Source organism: Sebastes fasciatus, chromosome 5 (genome assembly GCF_043250625.1).
Source record: "Sebastes fasciatus isolate fSebFas1 chromosome 5, fSebFas1.pri, whole genome shotgun sequence".
NCBI lineage: Eukaryota > Metazoa > Chordata > Actinopteri > Perciformes > Sebastidae > Sebastes > Sebastes fasciatus.
The window spans coordinates 32,361,393-32,381,831 of NC_133799.1; the positions used below are offsets into that span (position 1 = coordinate 32,361,393).

General features: G+C 41.9%; 1 long non-coding RNA gene across 1 annotated transcript in view; it reads right to left on the minus strand.

The window, feature by feature from the left end:
- Positions 1 to 10,739: 10,739 nt before the first annotated feature.
- Positions 10,740 to 20,439, minus strand: part of LOC141768336 (uncharacterized) — a 141,002-nt gene continuing 131,302 nt past the window's right edge. Inside the window, exon 4 of the long non-coding RNA XR_012594053.1 lies at positions 10,740 to 12,446. This is a non-coding gene — a long non-coding RNA (uncharacterized LOC141768336). The remainder of the gene's footprint in view (positions 12,447 to 20,439) is intronic.

Consider the following 20,439-nt stretch of genomic DNA (forward strand, 5'->3'; position numbering starts at 1 on the left):
AATCGCGATTGAATATTTTAATCTATTGACAGCCCTAATTATCAATATCCAGTATCTCCAGTAATATATCATTTACTGTATATGTGCATTGATTGGTTATGTTTTATAGGATAATTCAAGCCTTGTTGTTGTCATGAACAGCCCTGCCCCTGTACGTCCTGTTGGATTTGCCCCCTGTAAAACCCCCAAAAAGCGAAGCATAACCCCCACCGCACACACACACACACAGACTGGGGTGGGTGGGATGGGGGAGTGGGGTGGGGGGGCATTCAGGTCATTACCATAACAAGCTGGCGTGTTTCTGAAGATACACTTGTTCCGAATAGACAGAAGCAAGAGGGGGGTAGGCCAGGGTGGCAACACAGGCCCAGTTTATTTCAATAACAACAGCCAGACACAAGGCCTATCTAGTCAGACTTTGAATGAAACACTTGGGCTCTGATGGAGCGATAAGACACAGATGCTAAAAAGGGGGACCGCTGAAACGGCCTCTTGACCCTCGCTTTGCTTTATTATGGAAGAGAGCAAATGAAACTGGACACAGTAAACAGTTTTATGAGCCTGGTTACACTTGACTTTTTTTTTCCATTTTTGTAATTCATATTATATATGTGTAGGAGCATTTATATCCTGAAAGAAGGGGGGAAAAAAACCGACTGCACCCTCTCCACCAATTTACTCTTGTGTAAACCTGAATTGTTAATTACAGCGCGATCATTTTCACATGAATGGCTCTGTGTGTTTACTGTGGGGCGACTGATCTATCCCCGGGGACGACGGTGTCAAGTGCTTTACACACAAACAGATGTGTTTCTTTTTAACACAGGTAATCCTCGAGGTTAAATCTGGGCTAAACTCGACGGTGAAGAAAAAAAAAAAAAAAACACCCCGCGCCTTATTATTTGTACAGATAGAGCGCCACGCTTAGATTCAGAGGGAGATGTCCTAAATCTCAGCTTGATTTCCTATGTTAACCGTGGCTTAGCTTTTTTGCTGGGCCGGATGCAGGAGAGCCTGTTGAGAGTTAGTGGAGTAGTTGTAAATATGTGGTAACACTTTCAGTGGTAATCCTCCTGCACAAAGAATTGCCAGAGATTATGGACCGGTTGTCTGACAGAGAGAATCCTCCGGCACAATCAAATTCCTATGGCTGCTGAGATTTGTAGAGGGCACAATGCTGCACTGCTCGGCTCGCCAGTAATGTGAGGGCAAGCCGTTCCCTAGATGGAGAGCTGAGACGCAAATATAGCATGAAGTGCATATTAAGTAAACAGAGGGTGGCTGAAAATAAAGCTGAGGACGGTAGCAGGAGTGGTGTTTGACTTTTTTTTTTCCAAAGAAGCACGGCCGTTGTCGTCCACTGGAGTGCTCTTCACCAGGACAGTTTGACCTGTGACTGTCCTCTCCTGTTGATCCCCCCCGACCCTCGGCGCTGACCCCAGCCGAGGAGACGTGAGAACCGCGGCAGCCTTCTACCTCCTCCTCCTCCTCCTCCGAGCACTACACAATCGCCCTCGCTGACACATTTTGAGTGGGGTTTAAGGAAGTGAAGTGAAGAGAGAGTGTGAGGGAGCGAGAAACCCCACCACAGCCCCGTAGCCCCGAGGATGAATAGAAGATAGAAGCCGTTTCATTTCAAAATCGGCCTCTGCACTTGGCTGAACCTACAATAAAAGTTGATAATTGAGAAGTGAAAGAGTGGGATCAATATGACTGAAAAAAACGGGGAGGGGGAGGGGGGCTCGGGCTTATGTTTAATGCAGTTTAACTGATATTTAATATTTTCTGCTTTCTCTCTCTTCTTCTCCTTTTGTCCACATTAAAATACTTCAAAAAGAATTCTAATAAAGTGGAAATTAAAAGGAGCGTAGATTGGGGTTGGAAAGAGAGGCCTCTAATCCCGCTATCTCTTAATAATTCAAAGTCTCTTTTATTTTCTGAATAAAAAGCGGAATTAATCTGGCACTGTGAAGCTGTCCTCTCTTCTCACTGTTTAAATAAATCCCCGTTCGTACATTAGACGCGAGGAGGCCGGCTCTGGCTCCTCGCCAAGCTCTGTGTCAATTCCCTCCTGCCTCCTTCCTTTCTCTCCCAGCCCCTCTTTATTCCCTTTCTTTTGCGTTCTGCCAGGGAGGGACCTGTGAGAGAAGCCGTGCCACCAGAGAGCCGCTATCTCCAGAACCTGCTCAGCACACAGGCCTATCACAGGCAGCTAAGACCACTTAGCTCAGGCCGCCAAAAGGCACCCTTATGAAACTTTACCCAGATATTAGGGCACTGTGAAGCCAAATGATATATTACAAAGGCATTGTGTAAGGAGGTGACCATTTATAGTATTTATATAAGGCTGCCCCAGCCGTAGGAAGAGTTACTATTTTGGCCTTTAACAGAAATAGAAAAGGTGGGCATTTTATCCACATCAGATTTTTCCTTGTGCTAATAATAAATGCAGAGAATTCTAATAATGAATTATGTGTTTTGTTTCATTTACAAGAGACAATTTCAACAATAAGTCCACTCCACAAAAGGACGGCTAAGTCGCGCAGCTTTTCCACAAGACAAAAGACAAGCCTTTGAAAAGTGACACCATGAAATAAAAGGAGCTTAGGCTCCGAGAGTAAAACTGAGCGAACAGAGTAGACGGAGGAGTGGGGATATTATAGGAGCAGGCCCGAGCGTGAGCACGAGGGCCTGCAGGCTTCTTGATTAGCACTGGCCTCTCTATCAGTTCGCAGACTGCCCGTCTTCGGAAACCTCTCGGCGTCCGCGTCCGTGGACTCCTCCTCCGGCGGCGGCGCCGTGGGGTAGGACGCTGCAGTAGTGCTCTCTGCATCCCAATGATGCATCTGTAGAGATGGCTGTCCTTGCTCTGATAGACGCCTTTTGTGGCTCTCTAGCATCTAAGATCCTCGGCTCGATCCTGGATCAGCCTTTCCCCGCTCTCTCCTCTGTGGTCGGAGATTTATGGCATCGCCCCCCTCTCACCCCTTTCCCCTCTCTTCTTCTTCTTCTTCTGCATATGCTCCAGATCAAACTGCCCCACACTCGCGATTGTGACGATACTTTCCTCAGAGATTGAAAAGAAACAATAGCTTCAGACTCTTCACGTTTTTCTTCCGCGGCCATTCATCCGGCGAGAACGCCCGCGTTTGAAAAGCACACCGGGGTCACCCAATTGGCTGTTTATGCTTCTAACAATACGCTGGAAAATATCAGTATCTTCTCAAGGTGAAGCCTTGGACTCGTGCACCCTATAACCAATACACACATCTCGTTTTATGTGTTCGAAAACACCTTGATTTTGTGAGGCTGTCGGAAATGAGATTGACATGCCCGGTCGAGGGCCAAGTCTTTCTAAAAACCAGCACGATTCTTTTTTTTTTTTTTCGCCGCTATATTGCTCCTCGCAGATATCTCTACTTTATGTTATCAAATGATAAAAAAATATCAAGAGAAGTAGGAAATAGAGGAGGCCTGGAGGGAAAGTGTAAAGGTGTGTCTTAAGTTCCCTGAAGGCAACAAAAAGTCATTTTCACCGAGGTGTGCGCTATTTTTATTTATGTACCTCCTTCGCTCTGTTTCTTCATACATACTGTTTGTGGGGCTATCATTATACCAGACAGAGAGGTGGGGGTAAAAACCATTTGCATTAGCATCACTGTCTGACTCCAGGCACTAAGCAATGATACTTTATTCCATACCATTCAGAGGGCCATTATCACTCTACCCCCTCTGTCCCCTCTTCCAGCGGGGAGCTCCCACACACACATGCACACGCAATTACACGACGCGCCGCACACACCATCCCCATCCGGCCCCTATCGCGGATAGCATCTCGCGCAACACTGGCACAGAGGTACAGGACGGGAGAGGGAAGTGGAGGGGAGGGACATTTCCGGAGGGGGGTCCTGGCATGTAATTGTCCTGGTGAGCACTCAATAGCACCTTAAACCAAGCAGGCAATCTACAAAGCTGTGCAGTGAAGGAGGGAAAGGCCCCGTGGCTATGGGGACCCTAATAGGAACTTCTTTCTCACAGAGATAAATGGAGAAAGTTCCTTTTATTTATCGGTAGCTGCTGTTTGGGACTGGGGCTATCAAAGCGCAGCAGTGCTATTTATCCCTCCAAAAAGGATTCGTCCGACACAGGGCTGAGGGCGAAAGAGGGAAAGAGAAGGCTAAGGAGGGGGGCGACCACTGGAAATTGGCAGAAACAGAAGGTCAAACTGTTTATCTTTTTATTCCCATGTCTCTCCCTCTCCTTCATTCTTCTACTGCTGTCCTCTCTCAGTTTACCTGTTGTGGTAAGATACACAGCCACAGCAATAAAACTCTGTTGGTACTGTACGGAAAGCAGGCAGACTTATGTCCACAGAAATTCAGGGAAAGATCAAACTAGCATGGTTACCCAATATAATGTAGTTAAAGCTAGGGTTGGTAATGTTGACAAACTAGCAAGAGTACACTAGATTTTTTTTTTTTAATTATCCAACCGGAAAACCCAGCCCAGTGTTGCCAACTCTTTTCCAACGAAAGTAGCTAGCAAAACTAGCTACAAAAGACGCTAAATCTAGCGAGAAAGTAGCCAAGTCGGCAACAGTCGACAGTCCGTCGCTTCAGGCTTCCAACAGTATCATTATGAACTAGGGAGGTCAAAGTTAACGTAATAATAACGTGTTAACACAAATTTGTTTTAACGCCATGAATTTCTTCAACGCATTAACGCGATCGATCTTTCGGCTCAGTTTTAAAGCTAGAGTGAAGTTTACTGGCATCATATGATACTAGAAAACCTGAGGAATCCATGTCATACTAGCTTGCTGCGAAAGAGGCTAAATAACGCTCTGAACTTAGGCTAAATTTTGGCGAGGAAAAACTGGCGTGGCCTTTTTCAAAAGGGTTTCTTGACCTCTGACTTCAATGAAAACTGTATCTTATTGAATAAAACAGATGTTGACACAAAAGGTGGAAAAAGGTAATAAATCGCAATATGTCGTAGTATATTTTATCGCAATACTCAGCATGTTGCAAAATGTTTAAATTTGCAATAAGATCGTATTTTGACGGAAGTATCATGATTATATCGTATCGTGGGACCTCTGGTGATTTCAAACTCTAGTCTACGGGCAGAGCGCGCGCAGGCAGGCAGGTAGACGAGTTTATTACAGTCCTGCGACAGCCACAAACACCAGATTTCTTTTCTTTTTTATACATTTTGATTTATTGACTGCTGTCAGGATGTAATGAGAATTTCCACAACGATAACAAAAAATGTTTTTCAGGAAGATAACCAACTTTAAGGTAAGTAATTTGTTTTCATAAACTCTTAAAGTCATGACAGTACAGTGAAATTCCAAAGTAGGAACGAATTGAAAATTAACAAATTAACAAAAACCACAACCTCCATCCATATCAGGTTAATTGCTTTGCTTTGACAGTGAGTTTAACATGCTAATCCATATGTTAGCTTATCAAACGAAGACGCCAAAGCAAGAAGTGGGCCCTCAGCCATCCCTCACCTGATTCATTAAATCAACAGTGAGTGGAATGTCACATGCACAACTGCTTTTCCCCTCCGTGTCCTGAGCGTCACATGGAGAACAGCTCCACTGTGATAAAGCATTCATTTTGCCGTGGATGACCGAGCATTGTTAAATATGCAGCTACATGTCAGCCGTCGTGACCCTGCACACATGTAGCTGCGTATTTAACAAGGCTCGGTCATCCACGGCAAAATGAATGCTTTATCACAGTAGAGCTGAATGCATAAGACTCGATACAGAGAGAGGGAAAAGTTGTGGATTTATGTTGTTTCTGAGCTGATGTTTAGTAGCAGATTATTATGACAAAAGAAACACTTCCAATATTTCAATGAGATATTTTACAGCAAAAAGACCCCATATCTAAACAACACAATAGGTTGATTAGCGCTGCCTTCCAAAACAACCATATGACTGTTCCAAAAGTGATTCATGTGCGTTTTCTGATCCACCCCCTCGATGGTCAGGGTTTAATTAAAAGGTGCACTATATATTCATATTTTCATATTAACAATGTCAAATGACTGAGTGTGATTTTAAAGGGGTCGCTCATAGTGATGAACCCACAGAGAATCATCACCCGACTCAGCAGTTCCCCTCGGAACTACAGAGCGTTTTAGCGACTTTCAGCTTGTTGTTTTGGTCCACTCTCACAGCTCCCAGCATTATTTCCAGCCACAGCAGGCAGCTGTTTTCAGCAACGAAGCTGTGACAAACCCACCGTATGCTACCTGCCCAGTACACTACCGGAAAAAACAGAGCTAACAGGAAAAGTGAATATTGGACTCATATCATCAGGTAGATAAAACAAAAATGTCTACTGAATATGTAAATACTGCTGGGTTTGTTGTTTTTACGAATATTTGAAGTGCATTTTGAAGTATCGCACATATGGAAATGGCAAAATTTGATAAAACTTCCTCAATTGCAAACTAAATTTTATGCTCGCTTGAGGAGGTTTTTGCCTTTGTTGAAAAAGAGTTGATGCGCTAAGTGCGATATGTAAACGTCTTTGCCAAATAAATGACCAAAATACGCTGTAGCCGAGTTTACCTACTCCAAACAAGTTGATGGAAACTACAGATGGGCGAAAATACCACAAGATCAAAGTCAAAATACCAAAGACAAGACGATAGTCGCATAAACTATTTGATTATTTATAATTTAATGACAATTAGAAAATTTGAAAAATCATGACCTATCCCGAACGGAAACGCGCCTAATTCGCATTTCTTTCTTTTTTTTGCGACATTTCAAAAGTTCAACAGAAGTGAAACATGTACCTGTGGGTTTACCATCCATATACTAAGATAAATCAGCACTACAGTACTTGCCAACAGAATTTGAACCCAACCATGATTTTAACAAAATCAGACAATTAATTTGTTAGCTATCAAAAAAAACAAAGATCCCATGAAATGTCTCCACCGTAGCATCATGGGTACAATATGTCATTGTAATGGTTTGTCTCTTTTCAATATCCACCGACTCTCTTCTCTAATGTCATTGTTCCACCTGTTAGCTGTAATCTCTGTTGCAGCCCATCCTGTCCATCCTCATAGATTGCCACTCGACTGGCCGCAGTCCGTCCGGCTGGTGACGTTAAACCTGCGACGAGCTCGAGCTAAAACCAGAAAGGTTAAATAATCAACAATGTTACGTTATTATAATTCGTGGGTAGTGCTTTATTACAAATGTCACTTACAGTTACAGTTCTTCATTTCTCTCTATATCTAGCTTGCAATGGATAGTACATTTTCTAAATTAATTTAAAATCAATATTGAGTTATTGTATAAACATGAAAGCCAGAAAACAGATATGTAAAACATGAATTTCCTTACCTTTTAAGTCTAGCAATGTTAGCCATGTGTCCCAGTTCTGCCAACAACATGTGAAAGTGACCTTACGACAGTGATGGATCATCAAACCAAACTCAAATTAATGCCATCACTTCCTGGCTCATTTACATCAGTCTCATCTGCAGTAGGTGTCCTGGCAGGAGGAGCTCAATGGACGGCTCTCTTTGAAGCCGAGCGTGGTTTAGGAGGTGAAGGAGGACTGGGCAAACCGCACACTGGTGATGAATGACTTCACTGATCCATTACTGTCTATTTTAGTCCCGTAATCCAAGTGGGAATGCCCACATCAAAGCCTGGCTCCTTCCTAAGAGGAATTCCCCTCATACTTGGACATGCAAATGAGCAGGGCCTCCTCCAGGCCCCCACACCTGATTGAGGCGTGCAACGCCATTGCCAACGACGTGCCATGGGAATTACATACCAAGGGATGGCATCCAATTGGACCAAACTCTCCCTAAGCAATTTGCTTTGGCTTTATTCACTGGCATAGTCAGGCATGGCAGCACTTCCTTTATTTCACGGCCATGCCGCAAGATTTCTGGCTGGACCTCGCTTGGAAGCCATATTATGGCTGAGAAAGGAGGAAAAGAGGGATTTGGTTTTTACAAAAGAATAGAGCACGGATCTGTGTCAGTGTCTCTGCTCATTCAGGTTTTGGGGATGTTTTCACTTGTTGCCGGAGCTTATGATGAGATGTTCACGATTCTCTTCCTGCTCCTGATCCTATTTAAGCAAAACAATTGTCGCTGCTCCGAGTTAGCTGTGCCAAACAAGTTTTCACTTCCAAGGAACAAAGGAGCGCATATGATAATCTAAAGCTACCGCTACAATGCTAATTCATTTGTTTGATTCAGTGCATGACGAGTGCAGTGCAAAAGTACAAAATGTGTGTGTGTCCTTTGGTCTTCAGTCTTTCAACTGCACCCTACCTCACACAAATACACGTATCCTCATACAACGGTTCGTATGATATGATAGGAAAAGTTATTCCTCATTTTTCGTGCGTTTTCCTTCGAATGTCCAGCATCAATTTCCGCTCCAGTCTTTTCAAAATAAACCTAACTACCTACCTAGTTAGGTTTAGGAAAAGATCGTTGTTAAGTTACGTCACACCGGAAGTGGTGTCACTTAAGTAAGGAAGTTACGTGACAAATAAATCAACGTTGACTTGTGGTTTCACACGGGACACCAACACCGGTCTCCTGGACGAAATTCCAGTGTTTTTTGACCTGCAAATCCACCACAACCTCCTCCCTACGCGGCGTTCGCCACTCTTTATACTTGTTCACAATTACGCGGATTACATACAATTTGATTTTGTGGGATATGTACAAATTACAGTGCATTTATTTTTCGTAGGTATAGCTACGAACGGTGTATGAGAACAGCCTCATCAAATACAGCACATGACAGATAGTTTTCCTAAAATAAATTAAAAACAAAAATATTTGTTAAAGATATAAAGAATAGGGCTGTCGATCGATTAAAATATTGAATTACCATAAGTTGCATGATTTTCCATCGTTAATCACGATTAATCGTAATTTAATTACACATTTTTTTTATGCTCAAAGTGTACCTTAAAGGGAGATTTGTCAAGTATTTTAGGCTCTTATCAACATGGGAGTGGGCAAATATGCTGCTTTATGCAAATGTATGTATCTATTTATTATTGGAAATCAATTAACAACACAAAACAATGACAAATATCGTCCAGAAACCCTCACAGGTACTGCATTTAGCATAAAGAATATGCTCAAATCATAACATGGCAAACTCAAAACCCAACAGGCAACAACAGCTGTCAGTGTGTCAGTGTGCTGACTTGACTTGCCCCAAACTGCATGTGATTATCATAAAGTGGGCATGTCTGTAAAGGGGAGACTCGTGGGTACCCATAGAACCCATTTTCATTCACATATCTTGAGGTCAGAGGTCAAGGGACCCCTTTGAAAATGGCCATGCCAGTTTTTCCTCAGCAAAATTTAGCATAAGTTTGGAGCGTTATTTAGCCTCATTCGCGACAAGCTAGTATGACATGTTGGAACCAATGGATTCCTTAGGTTTTTTAATTTCATGTGATACCAATATCATTGCGTTAACTTTGACAGCCCTAGTTCATAATGATAATTTTGGGGCTTTGGAGGGAGGCCTGAAGGGACGGGCTGTCATTGTTGCTGGCTTGGCTACTTTCCTTAGGTTTTCTAGTTTCATATGATGACAGTGCCTTCACTCCAGCTTTAAAATTGCTATTAATTAACGCATTAACGTAACTTATGTTAATGCATTAAAGAAATTAGTGGCATTAAAATGAATTTGCGTGAACATTGACAGCCCAATATAAATGTGTGACCACACTGATAGCTCCTCTAAGTTTTAGTTAGAAAGAGGAGGCACGTGATTTTCTGAGTCAAAAAAGAAAAAGTCCACACTGCTCACTGGACACCACAGCCAATGAAATGGCGAGGGAACAAGGGAAGAATAATAGATATTTCAGTGAGCAATTCTTTGCAGAAAAAGGGAATCTATGTACATGTAGATGAGAGGGAAGAAAACGGGTCAGATGGACCATCTTTATGGAGAAGAAACCTGGCTGAGGGAGCAGGAGCACATATTTAATTTCTGCTCAGCCATGCATTCACCTGCCAGAACAGCAGACGGCCGTGCCCGCAGTCAAAGACCAGGGGTCTCTCCACGTCAGGGTCACATAGTGGGGTTTTCTCTCCTTGTAGATAATGAGATAGCAAATGGGCGAGTGCCACAGCCCTTTTCTTGGAGAGCTCTTATATGTGGCTCTTACACCTCTGTGGGTTCACGCTTTAGCCGGGCTCGGCTCGCACGCCCCCGCCATAATTAATTTGTCTTAATTGCCCTGCTGCTCTGCACTGTCCCAACATTATTTCTTCACTCTCTGCAGATTTAAAAAAATCTCCCCGATCAGTCGGCGGGGGGACCGGAAGAACAGCGAGGCTTTTGTGTCCCAAACAAAGTAGACAAAACAAGCACAACATGAGCTTTTGTGCTGTCATCACAGGAATAATGTTCCTTACTTTTAGAGAAGAAAAGACTGACTTCCAATTAATACTAATTTATTATAATACTAAACGTGTAAAAGAGTTTCTCTTGTGAATGTTAATGTTTCATTGTTTAGAAATATATTCAAATTAGAGTTGATTCTAAATAATGAAAAAAAATGTTCTCATTTACTTAGTGGTATCCATCCTATGTAGATAATTTGATGTTACTTAATGACTTTAATGAGAAGGTGAAGATGTATTTGGATATTTTACTCCGCTAAAAAGGCGGCGGGCTTAGAACATTGTCAATAAAAGTTGCAGATTGATGGATGGATATCATGATAATATTGGCTGAAATTGGTTGGTGCTAGCTTATGTAAGCACTAGGGATGCACCGATCCGACTTTTTCAGTCCCGATAGCGATACGTGGGCTTTAGGTATCGGCCGATACCGAGTACCGATCCGATACCAGTGTTTAATTAATAAGCTGAATGCTTCACTGTGTGGAAGTGACTGGGATCAGTCTGTTATGTGTAAGGAAACATCATGCTTCACTTAAACATCGCTTTCCTAACTTTGTAAAACAAAATGTAACAAATAAATTCATAGATATAAATTTACTGAATTGATATTTATTATTAAAATAATAAATCAAACCATAAATACACCAGCAACTTGAATAACAATATTCAAAATGATCAGGAATTACAATTCAAGTGTAAACCTTTTTAATGCAGCAACAAATTGCTCAAAACTTAAACAGGAAATAAAATTATAGTATATAATGTATCTAGTATATAAACATAGATATGAATTGAATAGATCGGTCCCATTGTCACTGATACAGCTATTTAAGTCAGTATTGGCCAGATATCCGATCCAGTATCGGTGCATCCCTAGTAAGCACACGTCATATTTTGTTTTACAGGAAAAAAAGATGATTGGATTTTAATATAATAACAATAATTTATTTATCTATTTATTTGCTTATATTGTTAAATAGGTGCACAATATGAACGGGGTTGTAATCTAAAAGGGTTATAAAGGCATTTTTCATTTCATCTCAACTTTAACATTTAATAAGCAAAGAAAAAATAGCCTTGTTTTCATCCTTTTGGCCTATTTCAGATATTTAAATTGTTTAGTGAGCTTAAGAATTAGGAAAAAGGAACACTTCAATTTGTTCAATTTAATCTAAACAAAAATCACAATCACCAAAATTGGAGATACATGATTTTTGCTGGACAATGACAGTATGTAATTATCATACATGTTGTGAAGTATTAAAAGTACTGTACAGACAAAAATCCCCCTGTCAGTGTTATAGAATGAAACTTTATATTATTGGATTCCAATAACTGATGTGTAATCAGCATGTTAATGTTGTAGCTGGTTGAGGTGAAACTAACTTTAACAATTTTACAGTTTAATTTACAACAATACATTATATTTTATAAAAACCTACAATAATCTGTAAAGTAACTATCTGACAGATAAATGAAGTGGAATAGGTAAGTACAACATGTCCATTGTAGAAATGTAAGTATAAGCAGCATCAAATGGAAATATTCTACTTGAATAAATAACACTGCACCACTGATTAAAAGACATGCTGCGGCTGGATTTCTTTTATGTATTCTTTTTTAAATGCTATGAGCATCACAAAATGATTGTGTTATAGTGTAGGATGAAATCCCAGTGATCACAAATAAAACCCAAACTGTGTGTATGGATGGCTAAATATCACTAGAGGTAAGTGAGAAGTTATGGTACTGTAATTTCAGTGAACCAGACCTTTAAATAAATGTCTTGGATTTATATTTTTTGGTAATTATGAGCCAACCTCCACACCTTGTTCTTTGGCACCATGCCCTCCTATCCTCCTCCTCTAGGATCCCCCACCCAGAGAGCCCTGTCTGGCAGATTTGTGCCTTTCTTGTGCTCCTTTCACAGAGCAGAGAATGCGGCTGAAAGGCAGGGCAGGCTTCCTCGCTGCCCCGGGACCAGTCCAAATTGTAATCCTATTCCTCTGTTTATCAAAAAGAGGGAGAGAGCAGAGAGAGGGAGGCATTGAGCTGACAGCTTGATTGTGATGCTCCTGTCTGATAACTCAGCTAACCTTATCCATCTATTTCACCTCAACCTTGCAGCCATGTCCCCAACCCCCTTCCACCTGCTTCATCCTCCACCCTGTGAGAGCCGCACACACACACACACACACACACACACACAGGCTTATACCTTGCACACACACTCTCTCTCTCTGTCTCTCTTTTTCTCTCTCTCGTTCCCGGTAATACACACACACAAATAATCACTGCACACCTCTGACCCCTTTATCGAGTGTCGGTGTTAATCCTCATCTCTCTGCTCAATGCAGAGCACAATCACAGAGACCCGCAGGACCTGCAGTTAGCGCTGTGGTTAAGTAGCCCACGGTAAAGAAGTCTGTGATAAAGGTGGCACAAAGGGTCAGTAGCTGCTAGGAGCACGGGCCCGAGCCCATGACTGGCCATGGCCTTGAGACGGGACAAAGAGGCGGGGTGCGGAGGACGTGCAGGGCAATGGAGGGATTGGAGAGGAAGTGGAGGACAAAGAGAGGATGTGCACGGCCGGGGTTAGGCTAATATACTGGGGTAAGATGCCAGCATGTATGTTCATAGAAAGCTAGTCCGTCTTTCAAGTTGTTTATTAAAAACTCCACCGTGCTGAATGTATTAAAGCGAGGGTTTTCACAGCCTGACACTGCAGGCCCCTGACACTTTTCTTTTCGCCTATATATACAGTGGCACCAGGGCTGGCTCGAGCGTTTTTGGTGCCTAAGGCAAAATACGGATTTAGAGCCCCCCCCCCCATCCCTCTAAAAATGTTAAGCCAACAATATCAAGGACCATGTATTTATTTATTCGGGCTGGGATGATACACCTATCTCCCGATTCGATACTACCACAATACTTGGATGCTGATTCGATATGTATTGCGATTTTTAAGTATTGCGATTCGATATTACGGTATATTTTTTAACACTAGACCATGGGAAAATGTTGAATCATACACTTCTAGGGACTTTTACTTTGGAAAATATCTAAATTAATACAGTAAAAATGCCTGATTTTCAGCATGTATGTAGTCAGAGATGTCCTGAAGTCAAATATATCAGTCATTGTCAGGAACCCTCCGCCGTTTTCTGCTTTGTCGTTTTGGCTTGCTCGGCCGACTGTAGTTTGTTTTAGTTGAAGGATACGGACCAGATATGACGTCACGTTACTCAGACTATAGCAATAAAAGCGGTGACTTCCTTCTACCTTCGCATAGACTCAAATGAAGCAAATATATCGATTCTGGCATTAAAAAATAGTAAAAAAAAATAAAAAAAACACGAGACCCTTTTATTTATATTATAATAAACACATGGTCCCTGCTATTGTTTGCTTAAATGTGTTAAGTCAGTTTCACTACAATGAGAGTTACAGGGGTGAAAAGTGTATTTCTTTCATTCTTTATTTATTTGTTACCTCAATGCAGAAAATGTGGAAGGGTGCCCACCGGCATTTATTTTTTATTATTATTTTTTACAGTTTTTCTCAATCGCTTTGGCTGATTTTTTGTCTTAAAATTCTCTAAACGGTTAGTGCATTTGTCACAACTGTTTGATGGGACATCAAAACTCTGTTGCATGTCTGCAAAAGGTAGTAACTCACCCAAAACACTTCATTCATGCTTCAAAACCAGTTATTGTGTCAGTAAATTGGCCAATGCCACCAAAATGAAAAGTGGTTTTGTCATCATGTGAGCTGTACTGGTCAAAATGTTGAGATGTTTTTCCACCATGACTGTCAACCCTGGAAATGTTTCTTATATACTAATCTCTGTTTCGTTCTACTTTTTTGTTGACACAGACTGCTTACTGCACTATACCAGAATGTCAGTTCTGTCTAGCTGAGCTGGTTAGACTCCCATTTCAACAGTAAGTCAAAGTTTACTGGGAAAAGTCAACACTCTAGTAGCTAAGCACTTTTGTATACAGTAAATGTATTTGTGTAGTAGTGTGTAACATGTATTATAAACAAAAAAGATCTCCTTTGTGCTTTAATGTAAAGTCATACACAGTGAACACTGATTGGTGGACGACCTGCTCTACCTTCTGATTTCACAGTCGCCCCGAAAATGTACCTTAAAGGGAGATTTGTCAAGTATTTAATACTCTTATCAACATGGGAGTTGACAAATATGCTGCTTAATGCAAATGTGTGTATATATTTATTAACAACACAAAATAATGACAAATATTGTCCAGAAACCCTCACAGGTACTGCATTTAGCATAAAAAATATGCTCAAATCATAACATGGTAAACTGCAGCCCAACAGGCAACAACAGCTGTCAGTGTGTCAGTGTGCTGACTTGACTCTGACTTGCCCCAAAGCCACATGTGATTATCATAAAGTGGGCATGTCTGTAAAGGGGAGACTCATGGGTACCCATAGAACCCATTTCCATTCACATATCTTGAGGTCAGAGGTCAAGGGACCCCTTTGCAAATGTCCGAGCCAGTTTTCCCACGTCAAAATTTAGCGCAAGTTTGGACCGTTATTTAGCCTCCTTCACGACAAGCTAGTATTGGTACCAACTGATTCCTTAGATTTTCTAGTTTCATATGGTGCCAGTATCTTCTCTATTTAAAAAAATGTAAGCCTCACTGAATTTTAAAATATATGTATCATGTGTTCAGATGAGTTATGACTCTGAGAAGGAGTGTAATTTTTAACGCAAATTGCAGCAATCAGGTAAAAATAATTGTCTCCATGAGCTAAACTGCGTACCGTAAGCAGCCTAAACTACAACAACTAACTTGCAGAATGCACCTGTCCTTTTCACCTCATGCAGTATCTTTGTGTCTCTTTCTGTGGCCCCCGCTTCATCGCTCCCACCCAAGGAGGCATGCCTCGCAGCTTGAAAACCTCTGCATTTAAAGGTTAGAAACCCATATAGTATGATGAACTATCATGCACATTAGTCAGCCTGGCAGCCGTCACATGTCAGCTAACTTAACAGATGTTTTGCAATTAATATCATCTAATTACAGCATAATGAAAAATTACACACTTCCCGTTAAATTAGAGCTTCCGGAGGATTTCCACGTTGATGGACTGTGGAGTGTTGATAAGTAACATATTTAAATCGAAGCCATTTGCGGGTTTTATGTTAACATCCTGCGACTGTGATTCGGCAAATCAATCAAACGGCGGCGCAGGTATAGCTTTAATGATATCCTCCTATGTTCAGAAAACATTCATCTTCTGCTCATTCCGCCGGTGCTGCCCGCTCCGAGAATTGTCCTTGGGACACCCATATGACACATGACGACATGCGCCCAGCCAACACAGAGACGCGGGCGGACTCGCATATACAAACACGCATGCACACATATATCGCATATAGACGGACAGACACACACACTCTAGACAGCTTCACTGTCAGAGATAAATGATGCCTGACACCGTGGCCTGGAGAAATGGGCTGACTGAGCAGCAGTGAGATGAAGATACTTCTCACAAAGGTTCCCTGAGCCAAACAAGTAGTGTCCCTGGGAAACCTGGGCGCTGACTTCTGTAGCTCGAGGGCCACGTGTCAGTCAAAGCATCCTCCAAACAACCACTTTGAAAGCTGACGAACTTTATCACCCAGACACAAACTTGTAGATTGACAACTTAATGGCAGGGTGTGTTCAGCCCATTCTAATAGAGTTCTAATAGAGACACGAAGGAGACGGCGGCCTTCATTCAAACACAAATCAGGAATTATTTCACATTAATAGACTTATTATCGCACGTCTGTGATATTCATGAATATTTTTTTTATTATATTTAATTGCCGGAGCCTTTTGATTCTCCTGTTGACAAAGACTGATGTGAGTTCAAGACGATACAGAGCACTTTTAATGTGATGTCTGTCTTTTGTGCTGAGAAACAATAGCAGCTGTAGCTCAGGGGCTTTCTCGGTGTTGTGGGAGCCCCAGACGCAGACAGGAAGGGAAGACTATACACAATGTTCAGAGACCCCTTTAGGACGATTGGATCAGTCAGTCAGAGAGCCCCTCCGCGGGCCCCGGGGTCAGAGGCCACGCCAGTCAAACAAGACACAACAGAGGCCCCCCCTCGTCTCCATACGTGCGAGGTGATTGTGTAAAAATGCACGCAGGAGAACTATTAAAAACTGTTGTATGAGCTTTATCACACGATGAAATAGGACACAATGAAAAAAAGAAAGAAAGAAAGAAGAGAATAAAATGTAAAACCGCTCCGAGTGCCTCCTTCTAAAAATATCTACGGAGGGAGGGAGGATGGAAAGAAAAAAAAGAGAGTGAAAAATAGAAAAAGGAAACAGGCCTTTTACAACTTTAAAGAGAAAGAGGCTGCGGAGTGAACGGGAGAAAATATTTACTCAGGGAATTAGTTCAGGATCATTGTGTGCGTGCAGGGCTTTAGTTCCCTGGCTCCATTTCAAGGCCCAAGTGGCTCAACTGGAGCTCCCTCCAGGGCAGGCCTAATTATCACAGGGCTAGGGCCATTAAAATGCTTAACTAACCTCGTTTCTCCAAAACGCACAGATTAACGCCAGCCTCCAGCAAAGTGTCGGGAATAACCCCGCTGCCTAATACCCTCTTTGATTTTTTTTTTTTTTTTTCCTCTAGTGTGGAGAGGCGAGGCAGAGGACTGGTGTGGTAATAGTTATGGATGGATAAGAATACTGAAAGTTACGGTCCTATCAACCCGTCCTTTCACTGGAAATGCGGCACAGGCTGCAGGAGGCAGATGAGGCAGCACAGGCAGTACTGAAGAGTAGACGGTGTACCACCTGTCTGTGAACGTCTGAATATCCATCGCAAATACAGTAATGCAGAGTAAACACTGCACGACAATCAAGCAGATTTTGGGCCTGATTCCCCGCTCCAGACAATGGTCAGCAAAGCCTTGATTTTTTGATGGTTGTAAAGATTGTGGTGGTGGTGTACTGCAAGCGAGTTTCAAGACTCTATTGAGAAATCTGAGGCACAAATTTATGTCGTCTAAATGATTCTCAGAACACCATTATCATGCTACTGTCAAATCCTTGTTTTAGTGTTATACAATACCAGTCATCCCTGTGGAAACATTGCTATAACTGTCTTTAAAAATTGTTTTTAAAAAAACAACTATTTAAATGTCTGTATTGTTGTTTGTGTCTGTGTTTTTTTAATGGACTTCGAGTCTGTCAATAAAGGTTAACTAATTATTATCTTACCAGATATTCCTGTGGTGTGAGGTATGTTAAGAGTAGGGCTTGCAGTATTTAATTGTGATTAATTGCATGATTGTCCATAGTTAATCCAGATTAATAGCAAATTAATCACACATTTTTCATCTGTTCATGTCTTTTTCTACTCTTATCAACATGGGAGTGGGCAAATATGCTTGCTGTATATATTTGGTGTATATATTTATTATTAGAAATCAATTAACGACACAAAACAACGAAACCCTCACAGGTACTGTGTTTAGCATAAAAAAATATGCTCAAATCATAACATGGCAAACTCAAGCCCAACAGGCAACAACAGCTGTCATATGATGCTATGCGATCGTAAATATTAAACACGTTTAATATTTACGATCGGATATCCTGTTGTGTGTGGGGAACCCGAGGACAGCCGATGGATCCAGCTTCTCAATAGAAAGAAGTAAAAGAAAGCAACGATCGAGTCATGATGTGTATAGAAGCTCTTTAAAACCATTGACCCCTAGCTACTTCCCTATTACTCTTATGAAACACGTTTCTGCAATTTTCATCCATTGTACTGATCATACAGTTATCTATACGGAGTCTAAGGATTAAACTGTGCATGAATACTTAAAGAGGCCATCTGAAGGAATCAAACCTGTTCAGCCAGAGTAACAACTTCAATAGGCGTTTTGACTTGTCAAAGCAGGTAAACCGCAGGTGTAATTAATCACATTAAAAATGGCGCTGTTCTATTTAAGTGCCCCATAACGCCTCGGCACTGAGTCAACATGCATAGAGTCACACCTGGAAGTGGCAGTGAAAAATTAATCTGTACATCTGTGAAATATTTTGCTCTTGAAGCTTGGTGGCGTAGGGAGTGCTCACGGAGCAAGTGGCAGTTACTGTAGTTGGCAAGCTAATCGCTAACACACTAGCCAGCTAGGACATGGTAGCACTAGTCAGCAACAATAACGCCCTAAAAGGTCATTTACTCCCTTTGCCCTTTTGTTCTCAGGATTTTAGATCATTTCATCCAATAAAAAGTTGTTTTGAAGAGGGAAAATAAACGCTCCCCAAGCTGAGACAGGACAATAGCTGAACACAGTTTCTACATAATATATACTGTATTATATATACCATTGACTGTCTGCAAACCATTGCTCTTTTGTGGAGTTGTTTATAATCCAACAGATGAGGGTTAAAGCTACTACAAGGACCTTTCATTTTGTCTTGATTTTGGCGGTCCCTGTGGACAAAAGCGGTAGTGTTTCCAAGCACCAGACTCCCTTTAGAAAACCTCTCATTTTACTGCAGCAGGGTCTGACGGTCTGCCCCATGCAGTCCTGGTTCTGGTTCTCCCGTGCCTCCCTTCCCTCCAGCAGGCCCAGCAATACGGCCTGGGCCTCCAGCAGCGTGGTGTCAGTGATGGCTCCCAGTGGGGCCCGGCGGAGCAGCGAGGTGAAGCTCATCAGCTGCAGGTTGGAGGAGGAGCCGTTGCTGCTGGGCGCGGAGCTCTCCAACACCTGTCGGAGCTCCGACTGCAGGTCGAAGGCGGCAGCAGAGCCGGCTCTGTCTGTGGCGGGCTGGTCGCTGCCGGAGACCCTGCTGTGAGTCTGAGCTGAAGGAGTTTCGATCGGACCCGATGACAGGCACTGAGAATAATTATATAGAAATAACCAATATTCTCGCTGACGGTCTTGTTTGCTCATGTACTGTAGGTCATATAGAGGCTTTCAGAATTAAAGGTGCAGTGTGCAGGATCTGGCGGCATCTAGTAGTGAGGCTGCAGATTGCAACCAGGGTTGGAAATTAGCACCAGTCACTAGCCAAATGCTGGTAAAATAGGCAAGTGGCTATTAGATTTGCTTCACTCACCAGCCAAAAAAACAATTGTAATCTATGGAGTGGTTGGTAGATTTTGTAATCTACCAACCACAGTGGTTTGTGGACAAAAAAGTTAATTTCCAACACTGCAACCAACTGAAACTTCTTCCGTGTACCAAGCGTGTAGGAGAACTACGGTGGCCAACGCAAAATCATGAAAATGGGAATGGCCCCATCTAGATCCAATGTTTGGTTTGTCTGCTCTGGGCTACTGTAGAAACATGGCGGCGGGCTCCGTGAAGAGGACCCGCTCCGTATGTAGATATAAACGGTTCATTCTAAGGTATCGAAAAAAATTATGATTTTTTATTTTCAGGTTATTATACACTAAAGAAAACTAGATAATTGCATGTGAAAGCTGACAGCTGAAATTAATCGCAATGCATTGCTGATAATACAGAAATCTTAAAGCGCAAATGCGGAATAGACTTCTAGAAAGTAGTAGTTGGATGGAATGAAACTTTAAAACTCTAATTAATTAGACAAAGTAGTATTTGGGTAGAACGAACTTTTATTTTGAAACACTAGGTCCATCCCTAGTTTCCCTTTGCTGTACAGCATTCACACAATAATGAATATTATATTCCATTTCTGACAAATAGATCTGCCTAATTTTTACACACTGTTCCTTTAAGTCTGGGTTTTATACTTAAAATAGGTCTGACACCGCTGTGCTTCGGTGTGAAAGGTTAAACACTGGTTTCTAAAATAACTACAGGATTACAATAGGGAACAGTGAGACTGCTAGATATTAAATTTTTTAAAACAGAAACTCAATTTCTTGCAAAATAACATATGACTGTGGCAAAGAATTTATTTCTGCTTTTTGCTGTTTCATTAGTCAGATTTCACAGAGATCCTACACAAAGAGTGAG